Source organism: Diorhabda sublineata, chromosome Y (genome assembly GCF_026230105.1).
Source record: "Diorhabda sublineata isolate icDioSubl1.1 chromosome Y, icDioSubl1.1, whole genome shotgun sequence".
NCBI classification, from domain to species: domain Eukaryota; kingdom Metazoa; phylum Arthropoda; class Insecta; order Coleoptera; family Chrysomelidae; genus Diorhabda; species Diorhabda sublineata.
The window spans coordinates 8,763,875-8,787,222 of NC_079486.1; positions in this window are offsets into that span (position 1 = coordinate 8,763,875).

The following is a 23,348-nucleotide window of genomic DNA, read 5'->3' on the forward strand; positions in this document are numbered from 1 at the left end:
AGCCGCTAGGTACTTCCAGTTTGACTATTCCTCGCCAGATGGCGTAAGTTCGTGTTTGGTTAGTTTGGCGATCGGTCAATAGAAACGTGTTTAATTTGACGTTTGGCTAGCGGGAGGCGCTAGTGTCTATGGAATCTTGTTTAGTTTGGCGTTTGGCCGGCAGAGGTCGCTGGTGTCTACAGAATCGTATTTAATTTGGCGTTTTGCTAGCGAGAGGCGCTTTTGTTTATGGAACCGTGCTTAATTTGGAGTCTAGCCGGTAGGGGGCGCTAGTAACTATAGAATCGTATTTTAGTTTGGCGATTTGTTGAAATAGATTTATATGTCTATAGAATCGTGTTTAATTTGACTTTTGACTAGTGGGAGGCACTAGTGTCTATGGAATCTTGTTTAGTTTGGCGTCTGGCCGGCAGAGGTAACTGATGTCTACAGAATCGTACTTAATTTTGCGTTTTGCTAGCGAGAGGCGCTTTTGTTTATGGAACTGTGCTTAATTTGGCGTCTGGCCGGTAGGGGGCGCTAGTAACTATAGAATCGTATTTTAGTTTGGCGATTTGTTGAAATAGATTTATATGTCGTGTTTAATTTGAATTTTGGCTAGCAGGAGGCGCCAGTGTTTATGGGAATTTGTTTAGTTTGGCGTTTGACTCGCTGGGGGCGCTACTGTCTATGGAATCGTGTTTAATTTGGAGATATATTTTACGCTATTTTTCAAGACAACATGTCACTTCTTTCGTCGTGGTTTATTTTGTTGGGTAAAGCCACACAAATTTGGAAAAGTCATCAACTACCACAAAAATGTACATTTTTTTTGTTGATTTCATTGGTCCTAATTGGTCGACGTGATACCTCTCTAGCGGATCTTTTTTATTCTATAATTTACAAGGTATACAGTTATTTTTAATCGTTTCTATTTTGTATTTTAGTCTTGGTATGTAAAATTCCTTGTTTACTAATTCTTCTGTTTGTTTCTTTCAAAAATTTCCTGTCTCGTGGACTTTTATTATTATTTTTTGTTCTTTGTTGTTCATGTTGTTTGGAATGACAAGTAATTTTAATCCATTATCGTATTTATACAATATATCATGCTCTAAATAAAAATCTTCATAGTCTTCTGTAGTCAATATCCTTTTTATTACCATTTGTGTACCTCGGTTCGGCCATCCTTTTTTCTCACTAGTCCAATAGGACTAGCGAAATCCGAAAAACTCGGTTTGATTATTACATCTTTTAACCATTCCTCTATCTGTCTATCTACTTCTTCTTTTTCGAATGCCGATAGTCTTCTTGGTCGCTAATAAATCGGTTCTTCGCTTTTCAGTACAATTTTCACCTCAATATTCGTTGTCTTCGCTTTGAGTGGTTTGTAGTTTTCTATTAATTTCTTCACTTCCTGCCTATTGAACCACGGAAAAGCATGTAGCGCCTAACGAGTTCTCCACGGTTCGCATTCTTTAGAAAAACAAATGTAAAACTTTTATAACTTTGAGTTTTGCATACTTAATGTTGTGACCAATTCTACCTACACAACTTAACGTTGTCATGATTGATTCTACGCAAAATATATAAAATTTGAAAAAAAATAGAAGAAAATAACTCTTTGTCTTTCGTTTATTAAAACTTAATCCTGTACTTTTCTACTCAGAAAACAAATATGCTATATAAAAAAATATCTCGTTTTTACAGCAAAGGAAAAACCAAATTATCCTCAAAAATGTCCGTTACAATCAATACAATATAAACTTATTATTCACCTTAGCTACAGAAAATATTTTGTAATTCAGATAAACTAATTGAATTTCGATAATTCTAGTTTGTACAAATGTATTCTGCCCTTTTTTTATACAAGTATTGTTAGAATGTATCTAAAAAAAATTTGCAGCCTTCCGCCACTGATCACTAGTTCGTGGACTTCGAAAAATACTTCTCACATCAGGCTTCCTCCAGATTTAAACTGGCAATTTCACTTATTTCCGATTCCAGTAACCTCGAGTAGATCAGCTCGGAATATGAACAGTGTAGTCTTCTTCAAATTAGCAGATTTCTCGTAACACTTTATTTTACAATGTTCTGCTGTAGCGTACAGCTCCAAAGACCATTTTAACCACGGAAAGTCTATTAGAAGAGCAATCACAAAGTGAATGTAGTGGAAAAGCCAGTCCTTCATCAAGTGGATTTGAGGATAACTTTGTGAATGAAGAGGTAAGATGAAAATACCAATTTTTAATATAATAATTTCTAAATTTGTCTGTAGGAAAATGTTGCATCTGGTGATCTGATAGAAAAAACCAATCGCGATCAAGTAGAATATACGGATACAGAAAAAAAATAGCAGAATAAATAATAAATGAAATTAGTGATTCTAGAACTACTGAGAATATTTACAATACTCCATCTATTAGTATAACAACCAATAATATGAGTAGTTCAATTGAATCTTCGCCAAATTGGACATTGATCTCTGATTCTTCACATTCGCAACCAGATTTTGAGAAATTAGGATAATACAATTGGATTATCTATGGAAACTCTAGTTCGAAATACACTTTGATTAGATAATGTTCGCCAAAAGCTCCAGGATTAGAATGTTCTATGACTTTGTTCAATAACCGTCGATGAGATCCGGGTATTTAAATTTCCATAGATAGTGAATATTCATATCATTAAATTTGTAATTTGGATTGTAAATAAAGTGAATTTGACTTATATTTTGGATTGATTGATGTCTTATACCTTTTTATTTTCAAACTAAAACTATTTAGATGATGTTTCTATTTGCCATTGAATAGTAGAATTTTTCAGAAAATGGGAAAGTTTTGAAATTAAGAAAAGTTACTTCACACACTGACGCTAAATATTCATAGGTTTCTTCAAGATTTTTGCCAACAAAAACCGTTTCGCAGATTGCACCTCAATTAAGCTTATTCCAATTATTAATTGGTGGTTTCATGTTGTGTCCAAAACGTATTATATAGAAGATGAAATTATAGATGCAACTGGGAGTTGTTTCGGCCAAGGGAATTTCACAGTATATCTAGCTTCAGAATTTGCGCCGAAGTAAATCGAATCGAAAAGTGGAATAGTTAAGAAAGTCCATACCAGAATTTCCAAGATTTAACTTCTTGTAGTATACAGCAACTGTCTATATCTCCGATTGAATTGAACCAGGTAAATATAGTTCAAAGTCACTGTGTAAAACAAGGTGTATAGAAATGCTCCAAGCTGTGTTGACCTTAATGAAACAACTTCCTGCACTCCCCGCTCTTCTAGAAGCTCTTGATAGTTCAACTGAAGGTAGAGGAAGTAATGAATGTGCTTTCCTGCTCTCTAGTCTCTCGTAAAAGTTTTCATTCAGTGTCTTAGTTCTGTCTGAGACACTTGGAATAACTTTACCTTCAACTCCAAGCGGAGTACATGGATGTGCACGTAGCTTCTCAACTCAGATACAGAAAATTCTTTTATACGTTACATCTACAACTTTTCTTGAAATAGGGTGTCCAGTAAAAATTAAAAATCAAGTACTAGTCTCCTCTCGATTTTTCCAGGTTGGTTTTTACATTTTCCCAGTCGAAATTTCGTTAATTTACTATCACCCTTCTATTATGATGAATATTAATTTTAGAAAATACAAGTATAATACAACAACCAAATTTTTTTAGTTTAAATAATTCTTCGCTCACTGCTGTTTTTGAGAGTCTCCAAAAATTTTCTATCTATTCTTTTTATGATACGCAACAATATTCTACCCTAAATGTTGAAATTCTTTGATTTGTGCATCGAAATTACGCGAAAAAAATTGCTATTTTCAAGTTGTTTTATTGGAATTTATTGAAAAATAAATAAAATTGATTGACTTGGACATAAGAAACATTCTCAGCTTGACAGTTGAACAATGAGTTTAGTCATATTTATGAAATTTTTGTGCCAAATGGAATTGGGCATCAAATTGACGGAAAGGGGCATAAACATGTTTGGCTCTGCGGTCAACGCTTTAAGACAATATAATTGAATTTTTCTTTGAAATTTAAGGAAAAGGCATGAAAATGATAAAATTTGGCATAATGATTTGCATAAAACTAATGGGAAAATAGGATTTTTTAACAAACTTTATTGAGAAAATTACAAATTTTTATCAAAAATTAGAACGGAAATTTGAATTCCAATAGAAAATTTTTTAAAAATCACGACACCGCCATTCAAAAGTATCTTTCTGCTATTCTCCATATACTTCGACCTCCTTCTCTTCTTCATACTCCTCTACTTCTTATTCGTAGTCTTCGTTTGATTGGATTGCACTGTGACAAATTGACAAGTGTAAAAGGAGCATTAAGAAAACAAATGGCAATACCAATACTGACAACTCCACATCAGATAATACTTCGAATGGCTAATGAAGATGCTAATAGAAAACAAAATGGGGAAAGTGAATCGAATAATAGAGGTAAATATATAAATACAATAAATATATGTAAAAACTTATGGTATACATGTTGATTGGTTGATTGTACAATGAATCGAAACTGAGGTCATTCAGACAGCTGACGAAAATTTGTTGATTGAACATATTACAAAAGTAAAAGTCCTTAAAAGATACTATGAAGATAAGAAGAATATTCACATTGAGAAATCCAAGACATGTACTACTATTACCACACTTACTATTACACTGTCTGACGCCTGTTTGGATGTTCTCCGTTAGTCTCTATTGTTTTGTACAAAACAAAAAAATATTACCGAGTATAATTTCATTTAAGATAGTCAGTTGATTGAATTAGTAAACTCATTCTGGCATTGAACAAAATATGTACTTTAATCCATTTGGACTATTTCTTGAAAGAAAGACTACTATTACTCAGATTGAATTAGAACAACTTCCAAATTCAGTGGTAAGTTCAATAATTACTCATCTTTTACTGGATACTGTGGACAATTTGAATCTTGGTATCTCTTAAATAAATCCCAACAAATCATATGATTTTATATAAAACCCCGTAGTTATGAAAAAACTACTTTCGAGTAGATAAACTCAAATATTTGAGATCACTAAAATCCTTTTCGTAGAAAATATGTATTGTTTTAATTTTTGTTTCCGCTCTAACTCCTTCATCATTTCCAAGTCGAACAACATTACTAACTAATTAAACAATACGATAGGATCGGGAAATATAAAAAGCTTTTCTTAGATGATGAGATGTTTAAAAAATGTTTTTAAAGAATTTGAATTTTATCTGTCCCCACTTTCATGAATAAATTCAAGGCATTTTTTTTGTAAATTAGTTTTTCCTTGTCCTTGCAAATTGAAGTACCCAATAGGTCCATGTATTCATGTTTGTTTCCTGTTTGTATTTTTTATTGGAACCTCAATATCAGTGACATTATTAGAACATTTTTCTTATTGGTTATAAGAGAGTCTCACTCTTGGAAGCACTTACAGTTTCGGATGATTGTAATAATTCAATTTAGGAAAATTTAGATGAAGCGTCTCTTTCATGCATTGTTGTAAAATACAGAATATTCAATAAATATGCACGAATATGATTTACACAAGCTAAATGCTTTTAAGACGTTGGCAATATCTAATACTAATGAATGAATCACCTCTTCCCAAATAGTAATTAAAAAGCCAGATCGATGACTCCATCACTTTTTGATTTTCCCACCTGCCAACTGAAACGGCAACACTGTACATGTCAAAATACAGTGTTGCTTTATTACTATATCTATACACCAAAAAATTGCTAACAATAATTTATTCAAACTGCTCAAGTTATTTAAACAACTTTTTTTATAAACATTAAATATATTGATTAAATCTGAATTAACTAACTGTCAAAAAAGACCTCTCGCGTGAAGAACAGCAATGCCACGGAGGTAAACGTATCAATAGTTTTGGAGCTCAACAAGATTTGAAATTTTTATAAAAAAATTCATGTATATCTTATATGAATGAATAATCTACATACCTTCAATTTCAAACACATATATAAACATTTTTCTTCAAAACAATTAGAAAACACAATTAAGATTTTTATTTCAACAAAGGGTTTGTGATAACCTTTTCAGAATGTAAATAAATGATTCTGTTAATGTAAAACGGTCGGTTAAACTTACATTCTGGTCCACATTTCTTAGAAGCACATTTTAAGCATTCTCCAAAGCAACCATGGCATCTTAAATTCAAGCAGTTACAAAGATCCATTTCTGATTTATTTTCATAAGATGTTGACGGCATTGCTGCATCAAACGGGATTGATGTTCTTCGTGGAAGAATATCGTTATTTTTCTTCAATTTGTACACTACTTGCGGAACCACATCGAAATGGTTTTTTTCATTTACTTCAATCTGTGACTTATACTGATTCATCATTCATTTATATCAGTTTGTGGATAATTTTGACTGGATGCTGTAGGTCTGACGGATTTAAATCGGATTAATCTTTTTCTTGAAAGCATCTTGTAAGATTTTCAGTTTGTGGTTTTGTTGTAAGTGGGTGTAGATATGGAGGGCTAACGTTTTAATGCAGTTCTCTGACTCCTCTGGATAATAGCGGGATTGCGGAATTATACCGAGGAATCTTAACTAGACATAATACGGTATTAAATTGGATTTATGTTCCTAGTTGAAGGTTATCGTTGTATTTCCCAATCTGCACAATAGTCTTTTCTCTATGAATGTTGTTAGACTGGTAGCTTCGAATCGAAATGGTTTTTCTTCATTTATTTCAGTTGCTGTCTCATTTTTACACGATTTTTGTAAACTTGTGGTTTAACAGTAAACCTCAATGTTGTCAAATATTTATTTATAAATCGTAATATAATTAAAATCATTATGATCTGGCTTCAGTTCTCACTAAATTTGGTTAATGGGCAATATTTTCCACAATTAATCTAAACAAAAATAATTTCAAGACCAAGAAAATAATTTTGTTTTCGGGCAAAAAGTTATGTTAAATTTGGGGTTAATAAGCCGGGTACTTCTTGGCAGTGTTTAGGTTCAACATCTGAAAGGTATTTATTGTCTGTTGGAAAAATGTTGTTAATGCATACTTATTGCAGATTTTGTAGTTTACATCAGTCTGAAAGATTCGATTCATCCAAATTTTTAGAAATTTAATTATTTCACTCACCTGAAACTTCTTCTTCTGCTTCTGAAAGTATGAATAACTCTTGTAACCAACAAGAAAAATGTTCTTATAATGTTATTGGTATCAAGGTTCCAACAAAATTAGAAACTTTGCAGGAAATCTCAGAAGTTCTGATTTTGATACACTGATGAAGGCCAAGAGAAAATATGAGTATTCTGAAAAATAGAGTGGTTCTTCAAAGAAAATCTCTCTTCAAATTAAATTCGAAATCTGTGAAAAAATAGGTTTTAAGGAAATTATTGATAAATTTGCCACTCAGAAAGCAAGAAAGATTATTTTATAATTAGGTGATTATAATGATTAGGTACCTAGTCTGTAAACTGTAGAACAACTGATTGATATACATACTTTTCGTTGAGTATTGAGTTGGTACTTTTTTATGCAAAGGTGATAATATTGTATGTTTTTTATTTTGATAAAGTATTTTGTTGATATTATATAAGCTGGCCAAAAAAATAATGTTTTCAAATTTTATTTGCATTTTTACTCATGAATCACTTCTTCACAACGATTGTGATGTAGTAATATGATAAAAATACGTGACTATCTGATGTATTTTTCCCTAAAAACTCAAAAATAATAAAAACTGCAGCATAACAATAAATTTAAAGGCATTTGACCTTGAACAGAAAAAGAATTTAGCCAGCGGCGGTTGATAATACAGTGAAGATTGTAAATTTCATTAAGTCGCAGCCTAAGCAATACCGACTTTTTGCCATTCTGTGCGATGAAATGAGTGAAAGTGCTGTCAAGATTGTTTGGGCTTGTTCATGAAATATGATTGTTTTTGTTGTAAAATTACGCGATGGGGCATAATTTTATCTTCTTTATTTCCTTATTTCTTGTTCTTTCTTTCTTCATTTTACACTTTTGACTTTTCTGTTTCTTGTTTTTTGTTTTCAGCATCATTTTCCTAATCATGGCTCTTCTTCACATTACTTTCAAATTGTTTTTGACTACTGCTTTCCTCATAATAATATTATAAGTCAAAATATATATTATTCTAGTATCCTATTCTGTAGAGTTTTGTAAGTAACTAATTTAACCATATGACTGGAATGGGGAAATATAAAAAGCTTTACTAAAAATTGAAACTAAGACTAATATATCACTTGAACAATATCTAAACACTCAAAAATATTTCACTCCAACAAATCTATTCAAAATGCTTTTTTAGTATTTAGTAAACAAAGGCAGCCATTTTGCTTAGCTTATATATTTTCATAAACTTTTTCATCAAAATTAGTTTCTTGTTCTTGAAAATATTTTTATTTAGGAAAATAATAAAAAATAAACCTCCAAGGAAAAAATCATGTCTAGTTAAGACGTATCAGTATAATTCCGCAATACCGTCAATATCCAGTGGAGTCAGAGCACTGAATGAAAACGTTAGCCCTCCAAAAAAGAAGTAAGATTTGATCTCGAAAATATATGTATATTCACTTACAACAAAACCACAAACTGAAAAATCTTACAAGATGCTTTCAAGAAAAACATTAATCCGATTTAAATCCTTCAGACCTACAGCATCCAGTCAAAATTCTCCACAAACTGATATAAATAGAGAAAGATCATGGCGACTTGATTCCGCAAGTCTACCGACATCGAATCTGTATAAGATACCGATTGAAATAAATGAAGAAAACCATTTCGATATGGTTCCGCAAGCCTATTACCATTCAGAGACAGTAGTGTACAAATTGAAGAAAAATAACGATATTGCCGTCAACATCTTATGAAAATAAATCAAAAATGGGTCTTTGTAACTGCTTGAATTTAAGATGCCATGGTTGCTTTGGAGAATGCTTAAAATGTGCTTCTAAGAAATGTGGACCAGAATGTAAGTTTAACCGACCGTTTTACATTAACAGAATCATTTATTTACATTCTGAAAAGGTTATCACAAACCCTTTGGTGAAATAAAAATCTTAATTGTGTTTTTTAATTGTTTTGAAGAAAAATGTTTATATATGTGTTTGAAATTGAAGGTATGTAGATTATTCATTCATATAAGATATACATGAATTTTTTTATAAAAATTTCAAACCTCGTTGAGCTCCAAAACTATTGATACGTTTACCTCCGTGTCCTTGCTGTTAATAAAAAAAGTTGTTTAAATAACTTAAGCAGATTGAATAAATTATTGTTAGTAATTTTTTCTTGTATAGATATAGTAATAATAGTAATAAAACAACACTGCCTATTGACATTTGCAGTGTTGCCGTTTCAGTTGGGAGGCGGGAAATTCAAACAAGAAAAGCCTTTTACATTAGCCTACAGAATGTTGTTATTGAGTAGAGAGTGAGTTTACTAATTCAATCAACTGATGATCTTGAATCAAATTATACTCGGTAATATTTTTTTGTTATGTACAAAACACATAGAGACTAATGGAGAACATTGAAACAGGTGTCAGACAGTGTAAAAGTGAGTGTGGTAATAGTAGTACATGTCTTGGATTTCTCAATGTGAATATTCTTCTAGTATCTTTAAAGGACTTTTACTTTTGTCAATTGTCCATTTAACAAATTTTGGGCAGCTGTGTGTATGTCCTCAGTGACGATTCATTGTACAATCAACCAATCAATATGTACATCATAAGTTTTTACATATATTTATTGTAATTAAATAATTACCTCTATTATTCAATTCACTTTCCCCATTTTGTATTCTATAAGCATCTTCATTAGCCATTTGAAAGTATTATCTGATGTTGAATTTTCAATATTGCCAATCATTTCCTTAATGCTTCTTTGAAACTTCTCAATTTGTTACTGTGCAATCCAATCAAACGTTCTTTCCATAATTGCATCCATTCAGGTTTGAGTTTAATATTGTAGGTATCTTCGGTTCCATTTTCCATTTCTTCACACCTATACAATTCGAAATTATGTATGATTGTAACATTCAAGTTCAGTTCAAATGATAAGCATTCTCACCTCTTATTCGAACTTATTCTTAAAGTCACACTCACTAATGAAAACATCAATTTGTGGTGAGCAAAATAGACAAGCTACAATTGCATCATATCGCCTATTCATATTGACAGCTAGCTAAAAAAGGATCAGAACACTCTTTAGGATAGAATCTGAAGATTCATTCACTGAAAAGAAAATAAAAAAATCGCTCAATTTCACAGTTACAGTTTTGAAAAAAAACTTTTCACATCAACTTAATGAAAGTACTGAAGTTGCTTGCTAACTTGCTGACTTTTTGCTATTCTGTGTGATCAAATGGGAAGTGAGCAAAAAGCATTCCTGCTTCATTGTGAAGTACGGTGGGTCTCAAGAGGTAAAGTGCTGTCAAGATTGTTCAAGCTTCTTAAGGAAATAATATTGTTTTTGTTGGAAAATCACAATAGGTCAGAAATTTTTCTTTTTGATTTCCTTATTTCCTGTTCCTTGTTCTCCTCAATATTATTTTACACTTCTCACTTTACTGTTATTTGTTCTTTGTTTTCAACATCATTTTCCTCATCGTGGCTCTTCTTCACATTACTTTCATCTTGTTTTTGACTTCTGGTTTCTTCATTATCTTTTAATATACTAGTTATTATTTTTATATCATGTATTTCAATTTTATTCCAGAGCCGATATCTTTTCGAGTATCTTCGCCAAATCCTCGCATCTGAGCCAAATACACTTAGATTTCTTAGTGTCCAAGGTTTACCCTCAATCCAATTTTCCATTAAGTTATGGGAAGTTTGCTGGAGTATAATCAAGAATAGTACCTCATTTTTTGTATATTCTTTCATTCGTTTACTCGTATATTCTCCATTATTTCCTATCTTACTTAATGAACTTTTGTATCAAATTTAGTTTCAACCATTTTTATGTATTCTATTATCCAGTCTGACACTTAACTTTTGTGTTCCAGTGAAAATATTATAACATTCTGAAGAAAGCATTCATCAAAATGTTTGTTTCCAATACCTTTTACACTTATGTCACGTTTTGTAGATTTCATCATGCTTTGATCTTCTAGTTTTTTAAATGTGTACTCATCGCCTCTCATTGTGGTTATTATTATCACTTATGAATACAGATATATTGAATGTCATTTCTCTTATAGATATAGCTGAAAAATTTTTGAGTGACCTTACCTTTTAATTGTTCTGTATCTCCTTCATACAGCTTAGACAATTTTTCAAATATTTCATCATTTACCAGTACAGCTCATAATATGTGTTATGTATGTATGTACAAATGTATGTTTTTATATATTCATAATCATGAATACTACTCGGTACCTATGCGGTTTATAACCAAGTCCATAATTCTATATGCTTTTAAAGTTATTCCATTTATGTTACAGTTTCCAGAAAAGTTTTTTGTTCTAATGAATTTTCGTTTTTAGTTTCGTAATCCGAATTATTTATTTATACAGTGAAAAGTCTCGGACCTATAACTTGTTGTTTTTAGTATTATTAGAATAAAAATATCCTTTTTATTGTTATAACTTAATATATAGACAGATATGCAATAACCTAAACTGTCTAATATCACTAGGAGCCAACTTCACAGCGTACTAGCATGTTGCCATTTTAACTTTCAACACAAAAAATATTCTATGCAACGTTGTAAAATATTATTTTTGTGATAATACGTTGTCTAACTCTAAAGAATATTCTTTATACAATGGTTATATTATTATTACTCATATAGGTAAGACTCCTATATGGACAGTTGGTATTACATATATGTCTACATATTTTCATTTTATTTGTTTCAGATAGTTAAATCATCGTAATTATAGCGGTTTTATTTCGTGATGTACAACGCGAAAAATCGTTTTTTTCTTAAATATACGTAAAGATATCATCAATTGATGATTTCGATTGGTTAACGAGATAAACATTTCAAAGTGCTTAAATTTCAAAAGTCAACAATTGTCAAAAATATTTTTTTAAGTGAATGAAAGTAAGACGGTTAATAAGTGTTATTTGTATATTAAAATTGTAGAAGTTTTAAAATGCCGTCGACTTTGAGTAAAGAAACCAATTTGTATTACAAAAATTTGGTAGTGACAAAATTCAATAACTGGTTGAAAATGGTTAAGGAGAAGAAAAAACAAACTTATCAAAACCAAAACTCAACGGTATCGCTCCAAGCTCCAAAGGAGGAAAAAGATGCTAACGATACGAAGATTATCGTGACTCCTGCAGATAAGTTCGATGCATCACCACCAATGAACTGTAGCGACGCCAATTCCAAGGAAGTTCTAAACAGAAAAGATGCGAAAGAGGAGGAACATATGGATTTTTTGAACGAGAGCTTCTACGAGAAAATGAGATTACTTCAAGAATTCAGAAACGTCGGTCTCTACGTGTATTGCGACTCTTGCGATAAGTATAGATACCTGCCCGACGTGAAAGATCCCCTGGATCTACCTGACAAATGGTATTGTTGGATGAATCCAGATGGGAGGTATAATAGATGCGAAATCAAGGAACAATCGATCGACGATAAAGAAAAGGAGCTGATGATATTTAATAAATATAACGCGGGTAGCATCGTCTGGGCGAAAATCGAAGGTTATCCATGGTGGCCGGCTATGGTGGAAGATGATCCGGAAATCGAGAAATATTTTTGCTTGAAAGATTCCTTAGAACCGGTAAGTCTAATATTTCTCTTGGTTACTTTCATTAGGTTAGTGTTGTAAGTACCATTTTTTTAGTTCATGTCACGTACATGTATACAGGGAATATAGGGTGATTTGTTTACTTATTCCAATATTTCATTTGGAGTGGAAATCGAAATAAATTTCAAGTTACCTTAAATAGAGTGCGATTCTTTTTATCAACTGAAAATGGAGAGTGGGAAATTTGTAAACTAGTATACAGCTTTATATTTTTTTAATTTGTAAATTTTGATGGCCATATACAAGGTGATTAATCGACTTTTTTTCGTAATATATTTTGATAAAATTCTTGAAACGACACAAGGTATTGGATCTATGGAGTTAGTTACACTGTGTATTGAGGGATAACGATTATTTTCAGACGCACTACCACGTGACATTTTTCGATTCCGACGCGGTGACTAGATCTTGGGTGAAGGCCGAAAATTTGAAACCGTTCTTGAAAAATATCGACGATAACCTTGTGCTGAACGATAAATTCAATAAACTCAAACTCAGGATGGACGTAGCCGTCAAACAGGCTAAAGAAGCCGTCGAAATGAAGCTGCTCGACAGACTGAAAAAGTACAGCTTCATATATAGATATGCGAAATCTTCGAGAAACACGAAGCGACAGAGATACGCGAGTGAGGATGGCGGCGCTAAACAAAAGAAACGCGCGAACTTGGGTGATGAGACGGAATCTTCGGCGGAAGACTACGAAGAAGAAGAAGAAGAGGAGCAAGAAGTAGAGGAGGATGAAGAAGAGAAGGAGGATGAAATATGAGGAGAATAGCAGAAAGATACTTTTGAGTGATGGTGTCGTGATTTGAAGGAAAAATGTTCGTTCTAATTTTTGATAAAAATTTGTTAATTTTCTCAATAAAGTTTGTTATAAAATCATTTTTTTTTTATTAATTTTATGCAAATCATTTTTTATGCCTAATTTCAACAGTTTCAGCCTTATCCTTAAATAAAAAAATAAAATTCACATATAACAGGGGAAACAAATAGAGATTAGAGAAATTAGAGTAGTCTGGGATACAGTTCTCACTCACCTCATCAACATTACAGAAGGAGCTGTTATTATACCGATACTCAATCGGTTCATCCTATACATGCCTCTATGGTTGGTAATAGTTTGAATGACACTGCCCCGCTGGTATACTTTCGAAAGCAAATATGCTTAATATGGATCCAGCTTGAAAAAGTATGTGGGACACTCCAATCGGGTTTCGGAATAACCACCACAAGGGAGCCCAAGTCGATAGTGACAACAATTTCAAACTGCTCATACAATAAAGGAGTGAACAGTATAAAATAGAACAACAATGAAATTGTATTAAAACATACATATAAAATAAACGAAGTAAAGCTAAATCCTAAAATATACACAGATCTTCTTTGAAATAAACAAATTTAGTTCTGTTTAGAGGTTGAGTAAATACAAAAAGATTATTATTATCTTTGGAATTTACATAATCTAAATATAACTCATTAAATACAGGGTGATTTTATATTCGACCGACAATGCTTTACCACAGAGAGATCTCAATAAATGATTCATTTTGATATAGGAATCTGAATCCTTACGTGGCCTAGTTGTTGAGACTGGAACATTTTTGTTTTAAATTGTCTGAATATTTTTAGTTGAAAAACTAATAACCTTTTATGGAACTAAAACGATCTTTCTTTTTTCTTAATTTCAAAAATTTCCCATTTTCTGAACAATTCTCTTGTTCATTGGCAAACAGAAACATCATCTAAATAGTTTTAGTTTGAAAATAACAAAGTATAAGACATCAATCAATACAAAATATAAGTCAAAGTTTTAAAATTTCTATACAAAATCTGTTGTAAAAAATTACTGAGCGTAACCCAGCAATTAAGTTGGCAAGGATGATTATGATGTCAAAAAAAAATGGTTACTTTTCAGATTCAAGTCATTTTGTGTAGTTTTACTTCTAATATAATAAAAGTATAGAAGAACCTGTATAAATTTCTTTTATTTATACTATAGAAGAAACGAATATTACAACAGATTATGGGCCCAGGCCAGATTTAATAAGCTTCAGTTAATTTCAAAGTAAAGTATAAAAGCTAACCTAAAAAATAAGGCGTGCCGGCTTGGCTTGTAAAGCAAATTAAAAGCAGAAATGGAATCTGAAAGTGTAAAGTTTACTTTCGCCAGATTAGACAACAACAATTATCAAAATTGGAAATTTAGAATTAAAATGTTGCTTACACGAGAAGGAAATTGGTCTGTTGTAGAAGAGGCAATACCAAATGAACCATCTGTTGAATGGAAACGTAAAGATGAAAAAGCACAATCTACAATTTCATTAAGTATCGAAGACAATCAAATAGCACACATTTATAAATGCAAGAATGCGAAAGAAATGTGGAATGAACTGCAAAAGGTACATGAAAGAAATAATTTAAGTAACAAGTTGTATTTATTGAGGAAGCTGTATCAGTCTAGACTTGAAAATAAACCAATGCATGAATACATTAAAGAAATACTAGAATTAGTTGAAAGACTACGAGGAGTTGGTGAGACTATTAAGTATTTCCATGTAGCTGCATTATTGTTAGGTGGATTGCCAGAAAGTTATTCCACATTAGTAACAGCATTAGATGCTGGGCCAGATGATGAATTGACTCTTGAATATGTAAAGGGAAAACTAATGGATGAGTATAAAAGAAAAGAAGATACCAGTTCAACAGAGACGGCATTAAACACAAATAAAAAGTTTTCGAAGAAGATGAAAGAAAAAATAGAATGTTATTATTGTCATAGAAAAGGTCACTACAAAAAAGATTGTTTTTTCATGAAGAAAGACAGAAATAAGGGAAAGCAACATGCCAAAGTAACTGTTGAAGGTGATGAGTTGTCTGACTCAGTTTTTTGTTTCAATGTTTCCGGTAACAGTAAAAATAATCTAGAATGGTATATTGATTCAGGGGCTACAAGTCACAGGTCAAATAATCCAGAATTATTTATTAAATTGGACTATTCAAAGTTAAATAAAATTATAGTTGCAAATGAACAGGAAATGCAAGTCAAAGGTAAAGGTGATATTTTAGTAAAAACAGAAATTTCAGGTAAATGCATAAGTTTAATCTGTTTTCGGTGTCTAAAATTACAAAAACTGGTTATAACATAAAGTTTGATGATTGTAATTATATAGAAATTAATAATTCTATTATAGCCACAGGAAAATACTGTAATGGTTTATATAAATTAAACACGTTTTCAGAAAAAGTAAATATTGTAAAAATGTGTGAGGAAATGAATAATTATATACATACATGGCATAGACGTTTAGGTCACAGAAGCCCGGATGATATAAAAATGATAGTAAGTAAAGATTTAGCTATTGGCATAAAAATAAATGATTGTGGTCAGAAAAAACAATGTGTCACTTGTATTGAAGGTAAATTAATGAGGAAATCTTTTCCTAAAAAATCAGAAAGTAAGACGTTTAAAGTTCTTGATATAATCCATAGTGATATATGTGGACCTATGAGAACCCCTACTGTTGGTAAAAATAAATATTTTTTGACTTTAACTGATGATTTTTCAAGATATACCACACTTTATTTGTTAGAATCTAAAGATGAAGTATATATTAAACTAAAGGAATTCATTCTAGAAGTCAAAAATATTTTTGGGGTCTATCCAAAAACATTTAGAAGTGATAATGGATGGGAATATACAGGGGTAGCTGTGCAGAAGCTACTCAAAAGTTTTGGTATAAGCTTTCAGTCGACTGCACCATATTGTCCAGAGCAAAATGGTGTGTCGGAGAGGAAAAATAGAACATTGATGGAATCGGCAAGGTGTATGTTATTAGATGCTAATTTACCCCATAAATATTGGGGGGAAGCAGTAACAACTGCTAACTACATTTCTAATAGACTACATACTAAAAGTAAAGAAAAGACACCTTATGAGTTATGGGTCGGAAAGAAACCTGATTTATCATATTTCATTACATTTGGTTCTCAGGCTTTTGTTTACATTCCAAAAGAAAAAAGATCTAAACTAGAGAAAAGAGCAAAAATAGGTATTATAGTGGGATACAGTGAAAATAGTAAAGCTTATAGAATTCTAGATACAGATACAGATAAAATTATTATAAGTCGTAATGTAAAATTTAATGAATTTCTGAATCAACCTTTCAAAAATATAAATAATTGTAAGGCTGAAACTAGCAACTCAGATCCTGATTAAGCAATTACTGTTGACCTACAAACAAAAACTAAACCTGGAGTGGATGATTGTGACATAAATGAAGAAGGTGGAGGATCAAATAATAATATCAATGAAGAAGAAAATGAAATTCCAGAAGAAACTGGAGGTGAAAACTTTGAGGAAATTAATGATCAAGAAATTGTAACCAGATCAGGAAGGGTGTCAAAGAAAAGAAATTATAAAGGTTACATTTCATACAATGTGATGAATAAGAAAACTTATAATGAAAAGCAAGATCCAAAGACCGTAGATGAAGCGATGTCAAGAAGTGACCGAAGAAAATGGGAAAAAGCAATGGAACGAGAGTACGAATCATTAATGAAAAATGAGGCATGGATTTTAGTAGACCGTCCATCAAACAAAAATGTTGTGCAAAATAAGTGGGTGTTTTGTTTAAAAAGGAATTCAAATAATGAAATACGATATAATGCACGGCTAGTTGCAAAGGGTTTCACACAAACCTTTGGTATAGATTATTTTGAAACTTTTTCACCTGTAGTTAGATACTCTACAATAAGAATATTGTTTGCTTTATCTGTAGAATTAAGTTTAGATATTGACCACTTAGACGTAGAAACTGCATTTTTAAACGGAAACTTGGATGAAGAAATTTACATGGTGCAACCTGAGGGGTTTATTCTAAAAAATAATGAAAATAAAGTATGTTTATTAAAAAAGGCTATATATGGATTAAAACAATCCTCCAGAATTTGGAATATTAAAGTAAAAAATGTCTTAAAAGACTTAGGTTTTCAGCAATCAAGTTTTGAACCATGTATATTTTTCCAAAACAAGGACAAATTTATAATTCTAGTGGCCCTTTATGTTGATTTTTTAATTTGTTCAAATTCCTCAGTTTTTAAAACCAACTTCAAACAGGAATTGTCAAAACAATTTAAAATTAAAGACTTGGGGCTAATCAAATATTTTTTAGGTTTAAATATTGATTTTGACAAAACAATATGATTAAAGTTAATCAGAGGAACTATATTTTAGAATTATTAGAGCGTTTCAAGTTAGGTGATGCTAAAACTGTTTTGACTTCTATTGAAGTCGGTTTAAAATTGAAGCCATATTTGTTTGTGGTTTTTTAAATGAGTTTTGTGAGACTAAGCCCGTAATTCTTTCCAATGGCAGCCAAAGTGCACAAAAATTGTTAAAAAACCCTGTTTACCATAACAAAACTAAACATATAGACACTAAGTACCATTTTGTAAGGGAAGTAATTGAAAAAAAAATTTGGTTGAAATTAAATACATGCCTACTGAAAAAATGGTAGCAGATCTTTTAACAAAAGGGCTGCATAATCCCAAGCATATTTTTTGTACTAAAAATATTGGTCTAAATTAATTGCTGGTTTAAGGGGTAGTGTTGTAAAAAATTACTGAACGTAACCCAGCAATTAAGTTGGCAAGGATGATTATTATGTCAAGAAAAGATAAAAAAAAATGGTTACTTTCACATTCAAGTCATTTTGTGTAGTTTTACTTCTAATATAATAAAAGTATAGAAGAACCTGTATAAATTTCTTTTATTTATACTATAGAAGAAACGAATATTACAACAAAATCTGTCACACTGGGATTTTCTAGAAAACCAAAATAACTTGACAATTTTCAACAATTCTTTTGATTTAGTTACATATTCACTGACTTTTCCAAATTTGTGTGGCTTTACCCAACAAAATAAACCACGACGAAAGAAGTGACATGTTGTCTTGAAAAATAGCGTAAAATATATCACCTCGTCCTGTAGGAGAGAAAGAAGGAACGTTTCATCCTAAAATCAACAAAATCAACCACGACGAAAGAAGTGATATGTTGCCTTAGCATAAAGTATTTGGAAGCCCGTCAAGGATAATATCTGACAGAGGATCCGCGTTCCGTTCTGAAAAATTCGAATAATATTGTCGAGAAGAAAATATTAAACATGTGTTAACAACTTGTGAAGTCCCACGAGGTAATGGAGAAGTGGAAAGGGTAAATAGGACCCTTATACCAGTCTTAACAAAACTTAGCGGCCGCAAGTTGAACTAAATAAAAATTCTATTTGTTTTTAATTTCTATACACACTAGCGCCTCCCGCTATCCAAACGCCAAATTAAACACGATTTTATAGACACTATCTATCTCTGTCGACCAATCGCCAAGCTAAAACACTATTCTATGGACACTAGCGCCTACTGCCGGTCAAACGCCAAATTAAACACGATTCCAGTTACCGCTCGCAACCTAGCTAGATCTATTGTTCATAAATGTATACAACGTTATGCGTAGTGAATAACTCTCAAAATAAACTTTATTAAAAACGTTAGAGCAACTTTATTGGGATAAATAAATGATAGTTATACTTTAGCCCAACTTTATTGGGATAAATAAATGATAGTTATACTTTAGCCCAACTATATTGGGATACTGGACCCATCGTAAAATCCCATATGGGAAACAATAAGATGGTTTGATTATGGAGCTCCTCGAGGAAGTCTTGAGATTGAAATTTGTTATAATACACGTATATACAAACATAATTTTATAATAAAACTGAATTTGCATTACAAGTAATTTCGTATTGAAACACGAGAGAATTCTCTTTCGAATTTATCCTTGGAGAAACGGGCAAAACTACACACAAACTCGATATTCTTTGGGGATGAACAAAATATTCGCAAGAGTTATTATGAAATGTTAAATTTCTGTTACGTAGCTTTATCGAATTGAAATGCCCGCTTTTTTAGCTTAACGATTTGACAAGTGCTATTCGTTAAATGTAAAATTCATTCCAATAATATATCAACAAACGGAAACTTCATTTATTTACTTAAAAAGTTTTCTCTAACTAATTTTTAAAAAATCAATTGTAACTTTATAGATTTAGTAACTCCAAGGAATTAATTTTTTGTGTACTGTTGTTGTTTATTCATACTTTTGAATAATCAACTGATTCTGAAAATTAAATATTTCGATGTTTACCTAGAAAAGTTGTTTACTATTCAGTTCACGGGGAAGCGTTAATTATCTTTCGAGATTTTCGTTATTGCACGAACAGTTTTATAAATTCAAAATCCAGTTTGTTTTTTGTTAATTCTTTTTCGCGCGATTTATGAGTTATTTGATCACAATTCCCAGAAAAAATATGAAAGCTCCTTAATAATATTTTTTATCGTGAAACAAGTCAATTAAAGATCAAACAACTTGAGGAAGACAATCCAAACAATGTTTATAGCCGTTTATTGTATTTATTTTTGGAAAAAAATTCACATGGTAAACGAAGCTGTGTTTAAGGAAGCTTTCTGAAAGGATGAGATCTGATATCAGCTCTTTTGGATTCCCTCTAATTAATTTCAAGCAATATTTCGAGATAAATTGTACAGTCCAAAAGCTCATTATCAAAAATAAAAATTAATAACGTCATATCTCGAATTCAGTATCAAAATGTATCGTGTTGAACAACGCGCGGTGATTTAATTATTGAGTTAACCTCAAATCAAAAGTTCGTAGGTTTAAATTGTCCACAAATGAACATTTTCGAAATTTGAAAAATCCTTTCTGTTCAAGAAACGTCAATTATTTAATTCTACTTTTGGATTGGGTAATTTAAAAATGGTAATGACTGCGCGTCGTCGTTTTATAACCCAACGGCTTTTGGGATGCTATTACGTTCAAACGAATACCAGTCCAAAACTCAAAATTTAATTAATTTTTATTCTTCGTCCGATGGAATCTTTGATTAAACTTAATACCGGAATTGTCAGAAATATCATGAGGCTTTAAATACTAAGAGTTCAGTTTTGTGGTCACGTATATTTCAGACACAACAACCTGGGAAATCGCGCCCAGAGTTGTGCATACAAAAGCTAATAGTTTCCCTCGTTAACACAGTTATAATAATTTAAAATCCCTTACGGCTCAAAGTCCCGCAGATTTTTCTACAACTAGAGTTCATTGTACCAAACATCCATAAGAAAAATAATTTTTTAGTCTGTTTTTTTAAAATTCTGGAAAATACGGAATAGGTTATGTCACCAAATTTAATTGCTGTGAATTTTTTTTGAAGGGCTGTTTAAAGTCAAAAGTTTATGTTACATTTTAGAAAGGAACAATGAAAAAAGAGAATGAAAATAAAAGTTGGATGATCGAGATTAATGATCCAAAGATATAAGATGGTGAGAAGATTGATTCGGAAAGAAAAGTGATAAAAAACTAATGGATAGGTACAAATGGGAAGTATATGTAAATAAGCGTAAGTTTGAGGATGAACTTACCTTGAAAATGGCTTGAAAGGAAACTTCCAGAGTTGGTAGTAAATACAAATAATCATAATAGTTTAAGAAATTGTATAATAATGATTCTGAATATCTCGAGCGCTCGAACTCGTTGGGACGCTACTACAATCGGTATTACTATCCGTAGCGGGTGTCTCATTTCTCAAATTTTCCATAATTTTGCGTTTATAACTCAAAGGACCCGGTTTAATTGCATCGCAAAAGCAACGCTTCTCTTTTCTCAACCTAGACATATCGGTTTTCAATTTATATCAATATTTGACATACGACCGCGTTAATGTCAAATTTAACTAATATAACCTCAAAACAACATTTTGTTTTTTACAATTGATTATTTGTATCCAACATACTTATTATAACCTTGAAGTATTCTTCTTCTTTTTTATACGTCTGAGCGGTGTCAGATTCAATTAGACACTGTTTGAATCGGATTGCGGAGTCTAAAAATGCTAATAAAAATAAATGGATTTCCCCAAACAAAAAGTAATAAAAGTCTACAAGCTATATAAATGTATTGAAATCCTCCACGGACTCTCGGAGTCCGGATGGTGGCTTTTCGGATTACGAGATAACTAATGTAAATACATACTGAGGAACCCAATATTTATGTGGGATGTCTACAGATCCTCGTCTTCTGTTCCATACGCTTCCTGGTGGTATCTGACACCTCCAGAGAATACAGATAGAGCATCAAGCATCTTGTAGGTGTCTGTATCAAAATAAAAAACAAACAATAATATCTCCTTTGCATAAAAAAGTACCTACTCAATTCTCAATGAAAAGTATATCAATCAGTTGTTCAACAGTTTACAGACTAAGTACCTAATCATTATAATTACCTAATTATAAAATAATCTTTCTGGCTTTCTGAGTGGCAAATTTATCAATCATTTCCGTAAAACCTATTTTTCACAGATTTCGAATTTAATTTGAAGAGAGATTTTCTTCGAAGAGTCACTCTATTTTTCATAATACTCATATTTTTTCTTGGGCTTCATCAGTGTATCAAAATCAGAATTGCTGAGATTTTCTGCAAAGTTTCTAATTTTGTTGGAACCTTAATACCAATGACATTATAAGAACAATTTTCTTGTTGGTTACAAGAGTTATTCATACTTTCAAAAGCACTTAAAGTTTCAGGTGAGTGAAATAATAGAAAGATATACATGAATTTTTTTATAAAAATTTCAAATCTTGTTGAGCTCCAAAACTATTGATACGTTTACCTCCGCGCCCTTGCTGTTCTTCACGCGAGTTTTTTTGGACAGATAGTTAATTCAGATTTAATCAATATATTTAATGTTTATAAAAAAAGTTGTTTAAATAACTTTTTGGTGTATATAGTAATAAAAAACACTGCATATTCACATGTGCAGTGTTGCCGTTTCAGTTGGCAAGTGGGAAATTCAAAAAGTGATGGACTTATCGATCTAGCTTTGTAATTACTATTTGAGAAGAGGTGATTCATTAGTATTAGATATTGTCAACCTCTTAAAAGCATTTAGCTTGTGTAAATCATACTCATCAATATGCATATTAAATGCATATTCTGTATTTTACATCAGTCTGGAAGATCCGTTCCATCTAAATTTTCCTAAATTGAATTATTACACTCATCCGAAACTGTAAGTGCTTCCAAGAGTGAGACTCTCTTATAACCAATAAGAAAAATGTTCTAATAATGTCACTGATATTGAGGTTCCAATAAAAAATAAAAACAGGAAACAAACATGAATACTGATGAATTACCCGACTCAAGGGACTTATTGGGTACTTCATTATGCAAGGACAATTTACAAAAAATTTACAAAAAAAATGCTTTGAATTTATTCATGAAAGTGGGGACAGATTTTTAAAATTTAAATTCTTAAAAACCTTTTTTTATCATCCCATCACCTCTGAAAAACTTTTTATACCTCCCAATCCTATCGTATGGTTTAATTAGTTAGTAATGTTGTTCGACTTCGAGATAATGAAGGAGTTAGAGCGGAAAAGGATTTAAGGGATCTCAAATATTTGAGTTTATCTACTCGATTCATTTAAG